Source organism: Diadema antillarum, unplaced genomic scaffold (assembly GCF_040938485.1).
Source record: "Diadema antillarum isolate AM-2024a unplaced genomic scaffold, OU_Dant_1.0 seq00000507_RagTag, whole genome shotgun sequence".
Classification (NCBI taxonomy): Eukaryota; Metazoa; Echinodermata; class Echinoidea; order Diadematoida; family Diadematidae; genus Diadema; species Diadema antillarum.
This window is the reverse complement of record NW_027271462.1, coordinates 97,972-113,907: the sequence shown is the minus strand read 5'-3', so window position 1 is coordinate 113,907 and position 15,936 is coordinate 97,972. Positions and strand designations below refer to the sequence as shown.

Genomic DNA, 15,936 nt, shown 5'->3' with positions numbered 1-15,936 from the left:
AAAGGTACATTTTTGAAGTTATGGTCAAAAGAAGCACAAATTTTCTTATTATTCTCTTTATTTTTCTTGACCTTTAATCGCAAATATCTCCATTTGGCAAATATGGACTTATCGGTTTTTGCAAACAAACTCTTCACTTACACCTCTACTTTGAAACACAATGTATGTTCTTATGTACACGTAATTTCAATTATTCAAGTAAGTCCTATCTATATACTCTCCTTTGTATTATGATAAGAATATTGTAGTCGATTAACCATAATGATTTTATTTCTTCAAATCAAGATCAAAACAAGGTGATGAAACCGAAACTGAAACGAAAGAATTCGGATATTCTTAAGTGGTGTTTTTCTCTACTTGAATACTTCAAGGCGTTAGTGTGATTCATCAATAAATTACTGTTATGATAAGTAGATTAAAATGGTCGGATTTATCTTATTTTTAACCAAACGACTTGATACGAGACAAACCTGGTGGAGGCAGGTGGAAAAAAACAATCATTGCCTTAGGATACAGAGATGTGATGTAAAAGTAGACGTTCGTTTTCATGGGAACGGCTCGAGTGTTGGCATTGGACTTGTTTGCATTTCGTCAGAGTTAAAAGTGGATATCGAGCAGGGTGAAGGGTAAACGTATATAACGCGCATTTTTTTGCACTTTTTCGAAGTATTACTGTTTCTACCATTCGTGTTGAAGATCAGGACTTGATAACGTTCATCTACTGTGGCTCTCAGAAGGTAAGTCTTGCTAATTGCTAACAGAGAGGGTTGGGAGAGACGACAAAAAGTATCTGGTTCTGTCTTGAAATGATTATGTTACTGTACTGAAATGATTACCGAACTGCTGCTTTATTCTTTTATAAAAATGATAATTTTGATGATATTGTTATAATACTATACTGCCACCGATAGTGATACTTACACTTAAGTAATGGTAATACAGGGGCGAATCCAGGAATTCTGTAAAGGGGGGGGGGGGGCGCAAATAATATCTCTGGTGCCGCTTCCGGGTTTCATTTCATTTTTTTCTTTTTATTTCTTTTGTTTTTGGCGAAAAATAAAGGGGTGGGGCGTGCGCCGGATGCGTCCCCCTCTGGATCCGCCACTGTAATAGAAACATTATTGTTACATCTCATTTTCTATTGCAGTTCCAGTAGTGCTATAGCATCAATCATTCATTATCATGATTACCCATGACTACAATATTATGAGGTTCCACTCTCAGCACTGAAGTCAAATGAGGACGTAGGTGGGGTATAGCATCCTTTAACCCCCTCCCAAAAATGAGCAAAAGGATGCACCGATATAGGCCTATATTTGACTTCGAGAATTTCTCGTTCAAGTGTACATAGACATTAATGATACTGGATTGCAGTGTGTGATGAAAAAATGACATAGGCTTCATCCATTTAATCATATCCTTATAACCATGTGAACGTATTTTATGATATCTTTGTTCGTACATGTTGACGTAATGTCGTCATCATGCTGACTGTCCTTGTTACTCTTCTAAGTCCAAACAGAGATAAAGTAGTGTACCATTAAGATATTTTTCTATACCCGCAAAGTATTTTGATGTAAGATTGACGCACAGAGAGTATGCTGTGGGTTAAAATATGATTTCGTTTATTATTTGCTTAAAAGGAAAATTGAGGAAAATCTTTTATCATTCCTGCAAATATAAAAAGAATTGCACGAGTAAATATCATTTGAATTTTTCCACACGTGTAACTCAATTATATAATAATTTTATGAATGTTCAATAGCATATAAATATCAAACAACACCGCCAACAATTCGTCATATTACATTGCTCGACGCAACATACACACACACATACATAATAATAATAATAATAATAATATATATATATATATATATATATATATATATATATATATATAATTTACTCTAAACACGAAAAGAAGCTAATTTACTATTGTGTTTAAATTTTCAATGGTTTTTTTTTTCTCTAAGGATATCATATAAGCAATTCGGCCACGAGTACATACTCGATGCCTTTCGATACTGTTAGTGCACTTTGCATGCAATAGTCATTACCAAATAAATATCTATTTTGTTAGGCATATTGCCCTGCCTTAAATACGAGTTGCCAATTTGATGATTCGTTCTGACGCGCCACCTGTCATATCAAAAGTCGTCTCGGCTCATCCACTGTGGGCTGTCACTTCCTTCCTCTGTATCATCGTGAAATTACCTTAGCTCGGTTTCTATTGACTTGTCTTTATTACGTCACGGTCATCAGTGAAATCTCTCACTTAATAGGGTCTATCATAATATATAAGCGGTGCATGATCTCTATGATGCACTATACTGGATTGCATTGCACTCCCACTAAAGCCCACGTGCAGGTTTTTTTTTTTTTTTTTTTTTTTTTTTTTTTTCACCGAGGTCTTAGGGTGAGTCAGGACTATAACGAAGGGAGTTTTAGCTCTAGAATGGCCAATGGCGGCGCTCTTACGTAGTAGCGAATAAAGTTCATTTACGCCATTGACTACCCATGAAAGTAGGCCTATTCGTGGCTATAATGCACGGACGTGTGATAAAACAAAAATAACAGAATAAAACAAAACAAAAAAGTAAATATCACTTGATGATAATCCATCCAATCATGAGATACGAAGTATATTATGTACATCGTCATCAATGCATGCACTACTCACTCTACAAAAATATTGGGCTTTTCACTTTCATTTGATGTAACAGTTCTCCTCAGTGAATGACACTTGTGCTTCCCACCCCCACCCCCCCCCCAAAAAAAAAAAGATAAAGAAAAAAAAAAGAAATCCTGACGATTCGGATATGACACCTTATGTGCTCACTTTTTATGGATGTGAGTGTAAAAAGGTAAGACTGAATGAACTTAAATCAAATCAAAGATATCATGTCACATAATACGAAAAAGGAGATCCGGTTACCCTGAGAGTAGAGACACGTCAGAATGACGTCTATTTCACGTCAGCGCTGTCGTCAGAAAGACGTCGTAAACTGTCGACAGAAATACGTTACTTTGCTCAAATGGAAGACGTATAAAAGTCATATTTAGACGTCAGAAAGGTGTCGTAATATGTCGTCTTAACGACGTAAATGAATACAGATAATGGACGTCATTTAAAAGTCTTAGACTGACATCAAAATGTCTTGTCTTTGCTCAAATGGAAGACGTAAAAAAGACGTCTAGGTGGTCGTACAAAGACGCCTTAATCATGTTAATGATGTTTAGGTTACTACTTGAAAGACAAAATATCATGTTAGAATAATGTCATAAACATGTCGTTTACTTGTCAATTTACGACCTTTTTTCCTGTATTGAGAAAAAAGACGTCATAAAGACGTGATTTTGACTGAAACAAACAAAGAAAAAAGACGTCAGTTTCACGTCGTTTTTTAGAGCCCAGATACATTAATCACTATGTTAAGTACAAGATTTAACAAAGGTGTGGGCATCTTCAGATACAATCCTACGAATCTAACCGTCTACTCCTAAAATCCTAAATCCTATTCCTATGCCTATTTGCCTACCACCTATTCTTATAGTTTGAACTGAACATGGTTCTCGGGATTACGTAATGGTATCAAGGTACACGGCGTGAAGTTAGCATCGCTCTTCCCACCTCCCCGCCTGTCTAGACTTACAGATCTATGGTATTTGGTTAATGGCTTTTTCCTCGGTGACACAATCAAAGGTTTACAGCATTTATCTTCGTGTTCAATCCCACAAATAGTGCGCTAACTGATTAACGTTGTGGGGCAGGATAAATATACATAATTAACATAAATTGTTATGCGCAGTTTTCTACACATAACATCCGTGCGTGATTTTTTTGCGTTACATTAAAAGCATAACGATCATGTTTGATGATTATAACTATACACCATGCATGTGAAATCACCTCTTCTAATGTAACAGTGAAAAACAACATGCTTACTTCTGCAAATATCATGTCATATATAAGTTTGTTCGTAGAAACAATAAAATAGCCAAACCGATTAATATTGATATGCAATGATTTATTATCTACACTTTATTAGTATTTTCTCCAAATATTGACCATGTTCTTTTAAACAGTCTTTTGCAATGTTTGCTTTCCCCAGAAAGCAATTAACGCGTTGCAGAATAATGAGAACGAGGACCTCAAGCAAATGATAGCACACCTGACGAATTATTTTTGAATGCTAATTTAAACGAGTGTGCCACATTGTAGGTCCCTATGTGTGTGTGTGTGTGTGTGTGTGTGTGTGTGTGTGTGTGTGTTTAACCCACGCCGATGAAAATCGGCAGGGGGTTATGTAAAGAGTTCCGTATGTTTGTTTGTTTGTGTTTGTTTGTTTGTTTGTGTACAAGATGACAAGAGAACGGGTGAACGGATTTGCATCAAATGTTCACGGAATTTTTGGATAGTGAAGGAAAGAGTCGAATAGATTTTGGTGGTAATCGGTTGACCTCTCCAATTCTGTGTGACCGTGTAGTTTTGACCCCATAGTATAGTATGATGGGGTGACCACTCCGAACATTTTCCAGTTTCTAACTTTGCACATTTACCGCTACCATACGAAAACAGAACTCCCAGACAACGGACTTCGCTGCTCAATCCCTTACAAAAAGTCCTGTGTACTTCTGTGGTAATTACCACAGGACAGTACCAAAGGACAAAAGAACCACAGGACAGTACCACAAGAGAGTACCACAGGACAGTACCACAGGAATTGTCCTGTGGTATTTTGGGACGTACCACAGGGCAGTACCACAGGGCAGTACTACAGGAGAGTACCACAGGACAGTACCACAGGACAGTGCCACAGGAGAGTACCACAGGAGAGTACCACAGGACCAGTACCACAGAACAGTACCACAGGAACTGTCCTGTGGTATTTTGGGACATTAATGTATTAAGGCATGGTTACTATCAAACTTGATAATACTTTATTATCAAGATATGAGATTACACTTTCATAACAATATTTATGATGTTGGGAATAACGTAACATTATTAGACAATCTTTAATAAAGTTCAAAGTAAGTCCCATCATTAATACTTTAAAATCTAGATTGCTTTTTATGAATATTCATGAGCTATGTAAAAATTTGTACCACAGGAGTACCACAGAAGTACCACAGAAGTACCACATGAAGTATCATATGCTTTACATAAGCACTTTCACTTAATAGGTAATACTGTAGGAGTATAGGACAGGTTAAGTAATGATGGAAAATCAATTGCTATAATTCACAGCATAACTCATCTATCAATCAATTGAGGAATATGTGGTGCTTTTGTTTTTTGTTTTTGTTTTTTGTTATTTCCGTTGGTTCTGCCTTAAGATTTTTCTGTCTGGTACTCCTGTGTGGTACTGCTGTGTGATATCTCCTGATGTGATAGTCTTGTGGTATAAAATGTCAAGAAAAAAAAAAACCTACCAAGAATATCCTGTGGTATTTTTCTGTGGTACTTTCTATTGTAGGCCTATAACATCGAGTGTGCTTTAGCCTCGTGGTATTGTTGTGTGGTATTGCTATGTGGTGCTACTGTGTGATACTATGCTGTGTGGTACTTCTGTGTGGAACAGTACCATAGGATCTTCCTGTGGTATTTTGGGACATATACCATCGGACTACCACAGGAAATATCACACAGCAGTTACTGCTGTGGTAATAACTGCTGTGGTAATGTCCTGTGGTTCTGTCCTGTGGTAATGCTGTGTGGTACGTGTTATACTTTCCTATGATAACGTGTGGTACTACCCTGTGGTAGTAGTGTGTGGTAATGATCTGTGGTACTGTCCCAAATTACCACAGGACAGTTCCTGTGGTACTGTCCTGTGGTACTGGTCCTGTGGTACTGTCCTGTGGTAATGCTGTGTGGTACTGCCCTTTGGTAATGGTATGTGCATGGTACTGTCCTGTGATAATGTCCTGTGGTACTGGTCCTGTCGTAGTGTCCCAAAATACCACAGGACAGTTCCTGTGGTACTGTCCTGTGTTAATGCTGTGTGGTACTGCCCTGTGGTATCGGTATGTGGTACTGTCCTGTGGTACTGGTCCTGTGGTAATGTTCCGGAATACCACAGGACAGTTCCTATGGTACTGTCCTGTGGTACTGGACCTGTGGTACTGTCCTGTGGTAAAGTCTTGTGGTACTGTCCTGTGGTACTGTCCTGTGGTAATGTCCTTTGGTACTGTCATGTGGAAATGTCCCAAAATACCATAGGACAGTTCCTGTGATACTGTCCTATGGTACTGTCCTGTGGTACGTCCTAAAATACCACAGGACAATACCTGTTGTACTGTCCTGTGGTACTGTCCTGTACCACACATCAACGCCTGTGCTGACATATGTTTGTGTTGTTCATGTGTGGTACTGACATTTACGTCTGCTGAGAATGAGAAGGGCTTTAAGTCTTCTCGAACACTATATGTTTTGTGGTCACTTAACGCCCTTATCATTCTCAACCGACGCAGTAACACATGCAGGGAGTACCACACGAGCCTGTGACACAGTACTTGGATATTCACAGTTCCTGTGGTAACATATATTTGTGTGGTACATTGTGTGATACCGACAAGTACCACAGGGAGTACCACACGAGCCTGTAATACAGTGCCACACAGTTCCTGTGGTAACATTGATTTTGTGTGGTGCATTGTGTGGTACTGACAAGTACCACAGGGAGTACCACAGGACATTTTTGTTAGGGAATTACGAACATTGAATGTTCGTAAGAATTCCGAAATTTACGTTTATTTGAGGGACTAGTCCTTCTGAATCTCAGTTTTCACTGTGTTAAATACTTCAAAGAATTCCACAAAATCCCAAAATATATCACCTTGAAAATTCCCCAGAATACGGTCACCGCGATCTGAATTCGGTCAGGGGGGCGTTTCATCAACGAGTTCGTCGGAGGTTTTCACCGACAAATTTGCTATCAGCCAATCAGATGCAAGGATTTACACTGACAACTGTTAAAAGCTAATGAAATCCTTGCGTCTGATTGGCTGATAGCAAATTTGTCGGTGAAAACTCCGACGAACTCGTTGATGAAATGCCCCCCAGGTGACATGCGCGTTCAAAGTCAGTGCGTGTTCATCAAGGCCGCTGAAAAATGCGTCACGCACTACCTTGTTGGCGCAAAATTGCACCGGGAACGTTGCGGCGCTCGTTGGTGACCGAATACTGGTGCAGTCGACACTTGCATTCAACCCTTGTACATTGAATCACTGCATTGGCACGTACGGAAATTTTGTTTTTCTTCAGCGTTTTTGCGGATACCATCACACTCTGACCTAGCGATAAGCAAAAAAAAAAAAAAAAAAAAAAAAACGCAAGAAAACGCCATATTTCTCAATTTTTAGCGCTTTTTCGGCGACCCGTACTCTTAAAATAATGGGCTTAATTCTCGCGCGCTTTGGAAAAGTCGCGCCGATTCGGCACTTTTGACGGTGGAATTTGGGTTTTTCGATGGATTTTGGGAGGGGATTAAAGGACTTTCCTGTTGCGAATGAGTATGCCAGTATGTGAAATGGTGTAATTTGTGTGTGTTGTTACAGCAGAACTAACTGGCTGGTGATAAGTGATTAAGTTACCGAATTCCGGTAGGTGACCGAATACTGGTAGGCTTATACCCTATGTCAAGATCACCGCTTCGCACTCTTTTTCATTACCCACGCAAATTCTATGTGACCTTGTAGTTTTGACCCCATAGTAAAGTATTGCAATTACATTCTGTAGAGCCACTAAAGGGCTTTTTACACTTGTGTTTCTTAACCCCGGACTTTCTCTGACCCAGGACTATCGTTAGTCCCGTACCAATTTTTTTCAGCTTTTTACACTCGCCAATTAGTCCCGTACTATCTCTTGTCCGGGGCTAAGGAGAAAACTGACCTTTTTACACTCGTATTTCTTAGCCCCGGACTTTCCAAACCACATGAATATTCATAATTACGCTGTGTACTGTACACGTACACGCACGCACCGGCAGCACTTGATTACCTCGTTTCTGATTGGTCAGTGAGGGTCGGACTTCGTCTCCGTCGCTTAGCCCAGGATCATTTTTTCGTTCTGTTTACACTCACTTGCTTGGCACCGCAATTGCGGTGCTAACCCCTGCTATTTTGCAGGGCCAGATAGTACCGTACTATCGGTGGGGCTAGCCCACTTTGGCAAAAACGAGTGTAAACAGAAAGTGGGCTAAGGATAGTCCCGTACCAACGGTGGGGCTAAGGCCCCCCCCCCCCCCTTAGCCCCACCGTTGGTCCGGGGCTAAGCAAAATTTTACAAGTGTAAAAAGCCCTTAAGGCGTGGGTCTGCCACCTTTGACGGCCCCTCTAGTTTCTTTTTTTTTTATGGGGGAGGGGGAGGTAATATTTTAATGGAGCTATGGCAAAATTCAATGATGTCAAAGATGTAACGTTAAGAGTGAATATTTTTGAGAATGATCCCACACCTCACTGCACACAATATTCTTCAAATGCACTGAAAGGGAAAAAACAAGAACTAATGAAAATGAAAGGAGCTCTATTCAGTTTGCGGGCATCTCCTGAAGTCTACTCTTTTTCGCTTTGTCTGTTTTAAAGAATAGAATAAAAAAGACATTCCCATTCAAAAATGCTAAATTCAGAGAGGCATGACCTGGGCTGCATTCAAGGGACGAAAAACTGGTGCTCGTGCAGCTTACGTGATATACAGGTGTTTGTGCCGTGAAAATCACACCGCCACGAATCAAATTAGGTAGACTGCGTACTATGTAATGTCAATGTTTGATCAAGGGATTGTGAAAAGGAGGGTGGTAAAAAGAGGGGGGGGGGGCAATTTTATGCCCCTAAACTCCCGTTGATGGTGTCTTTTTGGTTGCGGTGGTCATTATTACTATCCCATTTTTGTTTCACTCAGTAGATTGTGCGCTGTGGGTTTTCAAATTATAGGCATTTTACCGAAGTATAACCGTGTTTGCATGCCTGATAAGGTAACTAAACTTCGAAGGAAACCCGACGTTTATGAATGTGCATGAACTATAACGTCGTAATCCGTTCATGTTAGTTCATTATCGGCACGAATTTTGTAAAGTGTCCACACTACCATTCACATCATTTTGGGGACATTACCACAGGACAGTACCACAGGTCATTACCACACAGCATTACCACAGGGCAGTACCACACAGCAGTACCATGGTACCACAGGAGAGTACCACACAGGATGGATCGAAAAAAAAATCTGGGAGAATCAATAGCCACATATCCAGGAATACTTGTGATAGGCGAGTGATGGATTTCAGGACAAACATGGCCCTACTTAATAACCTGTCCTACTCCTAACCAGGGAGGTGGAAGAAAGTTCTTCCACCTCCCTGTCCTAACATAACCTCAAACAACAGTCTCATGATATATGGCCTAGTGTCATTCTAGTCCTATGTAGATCTATATAGTCATCCTATTCCTAGTAAGTCATCGGTCGTATCAGTACATATGCCCATCTATCCGTAATGCATTAAGGCATGGTTACTAACTCGGTAATATTTCATTATCAAGATATGAAATTACACTTTCATAACAATATCTATGATGTGGGGAATAACGTAACATTATCAAACAATCTTTAATAAAGTTCAAAGTAAGTCCCATCATTAATACTTTGACTTTTTAAGTCTTTTACGTATTTACTAAAATCTAGATTGCTTTTTATGAATATTCATGAGCTATGTAAAAATTTGTACCACAGGAGTACCACAGGAGTACCACAGAAGTACCACATGTAGTATCACATGCTTTACATCAGCACTTTCACTTAATAGGTGATACTGTAGGAGTATAGGACAGGTTAAGTAATGATGGAAAGTCAATTGCTATAATTCACAGCATAATTCATCTATCAATTAATTGAGGAATATGTGGGTTTTTTTTTGTTATTTCAGTTGGTTCTGCCTTAAGATTTTGCTCTGTGGTACTCCTGTGTGGTACTGCTGTGTGATATTCTCCTGATGTGATAGTCCTGTGGTATAAAATGTCAAGAAAAAAAAACAACCCAAGAATATCCTGTGGTATTTTTCTGTGGTACTTTCTATTGTATATGTGTGCTTTTGCCTCGTAGTATTGTTGCGTGGTATTGCTATGTGGTACTAATGTGTGATAGTAGCACTGTATGGTACTTCTTTGTGTAACGGTACCATAATATGATCTTCCTGTGGTATTTTGGGACATATACCACCGGACTACCACAGGACAATATCACACAGCAGTTACTGCTGTGTGATATTGTCCTATGGTAGTCCGGTGGTATATGTCCCAAAATACCACAGGAAGATCCTATGGTATTTTCCTGTGGTATACTTTCTGTTGTATTTTCATAAGTTTTGCTGTGTGGTACTTCTGTGTGGTACTTCTGTGTGGTACTGGTGTGCGATACTGTGTGGTACTCCTGTGTGGTACTGCTGTGTGGTACTGTCCTGTGGTAAATGTCCCAAAATACCACAGGAATTATATCCTGTGGTATTTTCCTGTGGTACTTTCTGTTGTATTTTCTTATGTTTTGCTGTGTGGTACTTCTGTGTGGTACTTCCGAGTGGTACTGGTGTGCGATACTGTGTGGTACTAGTGTGTGGTACTGCTGTGTGGTACTGTCCTGTGGTAAATGCCCCAAAATACCACAGGAATTATATCCTGTGGTATTTTCCTGTGGTACTTTCTGTTGTATTTTCTTAGGTTTTGTTGTGTGGTACTTCTGTGTGGTACTGCTGTGTGGTACTGGTGTGCGATACTGCAGGGTTTTGCTGTGTGGTACTCCTGTGTGGTACTGCTGTGTGGTACTGTCCTGTGGTAAATGTCCCAAAATACCACAGGAATTATATCTTGTGGCATTTTCCTGTGGTAGTTTCTGTTGTATTTTCTCAGCGTTTGCTGTGTGGTACTTCTGTGTGGTACTGCTGTGTGGTATTGTCCTGTGGTAAATGTCGTAAAATACCACAGGACAGTTCCTGCGGTATTGTCCTGTGGTAATGTCCTGTGGTACTGTCCTGTGGTAATGTCCTGTGGTTCTGTCCTGTGGTAATGTCCCAAAATATCACAGGACAGTTCCTGTGGTACTGTCCTGTGGTAATGCTGTGTGGTACTTTCCTATGATAACGTGTGGTACTACCCTGTGGTAGTAGTGATGTGGTAATGACCTGTGGTACTGTCCCAAGTTGCCACAGGACAGTTCCTGTGGTACTGTCCTGTGGTACTGGTCCTGTCGTAGTGTCCCAAAATACCACAGGACAGTTCCTGTGGTACTGTCCTGTGTTAATGCTGTTTGGTACTGCCCTGTGGTATCGGTATGTGGTACTGTCCTGTGGTACTGGTCCTGTGGTAATGTTCCAAAATACCACAGGACAGTTCCTATGGTACTGTCCTGTGGTACTGGACCTGTGGTACTGTCCTGTGGTAAAGTCTTGTGGTACTGTCCTGTGGTACTTTCCTGTGGTAATGTCCTCTGGTACTGTCATGTGGTAATGTCCCAAAATACCACAGGACAGTTCCTGTGGTACTGTCCTATGGTACTGTCCTGTGGTACGTCCTAAAATACCACAGGACAATACCTGTTGTACTGTCCTGTGGTACTGTCCTGTACCACACATCAATGCCTGTGCTGACATATGTTTGTGTTGTACATGGTGTGTGGTACTGACAAATACCACAGGGAGTACCACACGAGCCTGTGACACAGTACTTCACAGTTCCTGTGGTAACATATATTTGTGTGGTACATTGTGTGATACCGACAAGTACCACAGGGAGTACCACACGAGCCTGTAATATAGTGCCACACAGTAACATGTGGTAACATTGGTTTTTATGTGGTACATTGTGTGGTACCGACAAGTACCACAGGGAGTTCCACAGGACATTTTTGTTAGGGAATTACGAACATTGAATGTTCGTAAGAATTCCGAAATCTACGTTTATTTGAGGGACTAGTCCTTCTGAATTTCTATAATCTCAGTTTCATTTTGTTGAATATTTCACAGAATTTCACAAAATCCCAAAAATATATCACCTTGAAAATTCCCCAGAATACGGTCACAACGATCAGAATTCGGTCAGGTGATATGCGCGTTCAAAGACAGTCAGTGCGCGTTCATCAAGGCCGCTGAAAAAATGCGCCGTGCACTGGTACTGTCATGTGGTAATGTCCCAAAATACCACAGGACAGTTCCTATGGTAATGTCCTGTGGTACTGTCCTATGGTACTGTCCTATGGTACTGTCCTGTGGTATGTACTGAAATACCACAGGACAATACCTGTTGTACTATCCTGTGGTACTGTCCTGTACCACACATCAATGCCTGTGCTGACATATGTTTGTGTTGTACATGTGTGGTACTGACAAGTACCACAGGGAGTACCACACGAGCCTGTAATACAGTACCACACAGTTCCTGTGGTAACATATATTTGTGTGGTACATTGTGTGATACCGACAAGTACCACAGGGAGTACCACATGAGCCTGTAATACAGTGCCACACAGTTCCTGTGGTAACATTGATTTTGTGTGGTACATTGTGTGGTACTGACAAGTACTACAGGGAGTACCCTACAAGCCTGTGGTACAGTACCACACAGTTCCTGTGGTAACATTACAAGTGTGTGGTACATTGTGTGGTACCGACAAGTACCACAGGGAGTACCACAGGAAATTTTTGTTAGGGAATTACGAACATTAAATGTTCGTAAGAATTCCGAAATTTACGTTTATTTGAGGGACTAGTCCTTCTGAATTTCTTTAATCTAATTTTTTGTTTTGTTAAATATTTTAGAGAATTTCACAAAATCCCAAAATATATCACTTTGAAAATTCCCCAGAATACGGTCACCGCGATCAGAATTCGGTCAGGTGACATGCGCGTTCAAAGTCAGTGCGTGTTCATCAAGGCCGCTGAAAAATGCGCCGCGCACTACCTTGTTGGCGCAAAATTGCACCGGGGACGTTACGGCGCTCGTTGGTGACCGAATACTGGTGCAGTCGACACTTGCATTCAACCCTTGTACATTGAATCACTGCATCGGCACGTACGGAAATTTTGTTTTTCTTTAGCGTTTTTGCGGATACCACCACACGATAAGCAAAAAAAGAAAAAAAAAAACGGAAGAAAACGCCATATTTCTCAATTTTTAGCGCTTTTTCGGCGACCCGTACTCTTAAAATAATGGGCTTAATTCTCGCGCGCTTTGGAAAAGTCGCGCCGATTCTACACTTTTGACGGTGGAATTCGGGTATTTCGATGGATTTTTGGAGGGGAACAAGGGACTTTCCTGTTGTGAATGAGTGTGCCAGTGTGTGAAATGGTGTAATTTGCGTGTGTTATACAGTAGAACTCACTGGCTGGTGATTAGTGATTAAGTTACCGAATTCCGGTAGGTGACCGAATACTGGTAGGCTTACCCTATGTCAACATCACCGCTTCGCACTCTTTTTCATTACCCACGCAATTTCTATGTGATCTTGTAATTTTAACCCCATAGTAAAGTATTGCGATACATTCTGTAGAGCCACTAAGGCGTGGATCTGCCACCTTTGACGGCCTCTCTAGTTTTTTGTTTTGTTTGTGGGGGGGGGGGGTGGGTAATATTTTGATAGAGCTATGGCAAAATTCAATGATGTCAAAGATGTAATGTTAAGAGTGAATATTTTTGAGAATGATCCCTCACCTCACTGCACACAATATTCTTCAAATGCACTGAAAGGGAAAAAACAAGAACTACTGAAAATGAAAGGAGCTCTATCAGTTTGCGGGCATCTCCTGAAGTGTACTCTTTTTCACTTTGTCTGTTTTAAAGAATAAAATATAAAGACATTCCCATTCAAAAATGCTAAATTCAGAGAGGCATGACCTGGGCTGCATTCAAGGGACGAAAAACTGGTGCTCGTGCAGCTCACGTGACATACAGGTGTTTGTGCCGTGAAAATCACCCCGCCACGAATCAAAATAGGTAGACTGCGTACTATGTAATGTCAATGTTTGATCAAGGGATTGTGAGAAGGAGGGTGGTAAAAAGGGGGAAATTTTATGCCCCTAAACTCCCGTTGATGGTATCTTTTTGGTTGCGGTGGTCATTATTACTACCCCATTTTTGTTTCACTCAGTAGATTGTGCGCTGTGGGTTTTCAAATTATAGACATTTTACCGAAGTATATCCGTGTTTGCACGCCTGATAAGGTAACTAAACTTCGAAGGAAACCCGACGTTTATGAATGTGCATGAACTAGAACGTCGTAATCCGTTCATGTTAGTTCATTATCGGCACGAATTTTGTAAAGTGTCCACACTACCATTCACATCATAATGGTAATTTTGTAATATTGGTGGTCCTACGCGTTTGAAATTCAAAGTTTAACATATATACTCTTGTCTTTCAATAAAAAAGAAACGAAACTCGTAATTTCTAAAACACGATATTGACGAAGATAATTTTATCTATAATTTGGCCTAAAACAACAACCAAAATCCTCGGCATTCTACGGCTGATAACAACAACAACAACAACAACAACAACAACAGTAAACTGTTGCTTGGTAGAAATGATATACCACTTATAGGTTGCACAAAGCTCCCCTCCCCTCCACTGACAGTACAAACATTAAGACAAACAGACAGACAAGAAGAAATCTCACACAATTTCAGTGACCAATATTAGCCACGATTTGATGAAGCCCAATGGGCATAGAGGAATATAATTGGAAGACAAACAAGCAAACAAACAAACAAATAGCAAATGACATTCTATACGTGTACCATGTCCATGTTGTAAAACGCTTCTAATGTAGATATAATGGTAGCGTGTCATTCGCCAGAGGGACTTCTTTCGAATACTAAGAAGCAGGTTTACATTAATTGACTACTCAATCGATTTTGATTTGGCAATTTTTTTTTTCATGCAACAAATGTCATATACAGTCAACTGAACAAAGTTATGTCTCTCAATGTTTGAATCTATATTACAGCCGTTTGAATCTAACGGACATCTAATTCTTGGTCAATTGATTATATGTCACAAAATGACCCTGCAAATTTCATGACACAAAATTGTAATGTGGTTTCTCAAGAGTTTACTTGTGATTTAGCATGGATTGTTCAACGTATAAGTTATTTGATCTCCCCTAAATCAACTCCCCCGGCCCCCCCCCCATCCCCACCCTATCCCCCTGCGTATATATAAAAAAACAAACAAACAAACAAACAAAAAAAAGCTTGGCCCAGTTGCATAAAAGTTACTATTGTGGTAACTTTGCCATCCAATGGTAACTGCCATGGAAACAATACTCAACAGCCAATCAAAATCAAGAATTCCATGGAAGTTAACATTGGATGGCAAAGTTACCACAATTGTAATTTTTATGCAACGGGGCCTTTGTCTCGCCACGTCCTTCGCGTCAGTGTATGTGCTCCCGTGTGTAAATCGCATGCGAGCATTTCAAAGTAGCAAAGAGCCCAGCGCAGTCTGGAGTACAACTGCAAGCTTTCCCAATCTGTCCGTGGCTGGATGTCGACTGCGCAACAGGCGTCTCCGTTGTTCTCAATCACATAAACCACTCTACACAATTAGGTAACTGGGCAAACGGCCCTTTCCTGGCCTGAATCACCATTTCTGTCTTTAGTTGGATTTTGCAACGGCTTTGCTTTGTCCAAGTTCTCGTGCGATAGTTATTGCAGGTAAGACCGACAGTGCTCGTACGTGTTTGTTTTCATTTATATGCCACAAATTAATGATCACACACAGAGAGTAAAATGTTACAGACCAAAGTAGATAAACAGATAATGTTAAAAAAAAATACACGAAGACCTCTGTTTGCTGTCAATAACATGAGTAAACGCGCTTTCACGGATCTAGCAATCCATTCGTTTTGAGGAGTATCCATATCATGATTAGTCCACCTCAAAATTG

The 15,936-nt window shown here is 40.4% G+C and overlaps 1 protein-coding gene across 2 annotated transcripts in view; it reads left to right on the top strand.

The window, feature by feature from the left end:
• Positions 1-573: 573 nt before the first annotated feature.
• Positions 574-15,936, top strand: part of LOC139733952 (mesenchyme-specific cell surface glycoprotein-like) — a 36,608-nt gene continuing 21,245 nt past the window's right edge. The window contains exon 1 of one of the 2 annotated variants that reach the window (XM_071644763.1): positions 574-737. The gene's annotated coding sequence lies outside the window, so the exon portion shown is untranslated. Of the gene's footprint in view, positions 738-15,492; positions 15,705-15,936 lie in introns of those variants that run through there. The other variant, XM_071644764.1, reaches the window with a different exon arrangement.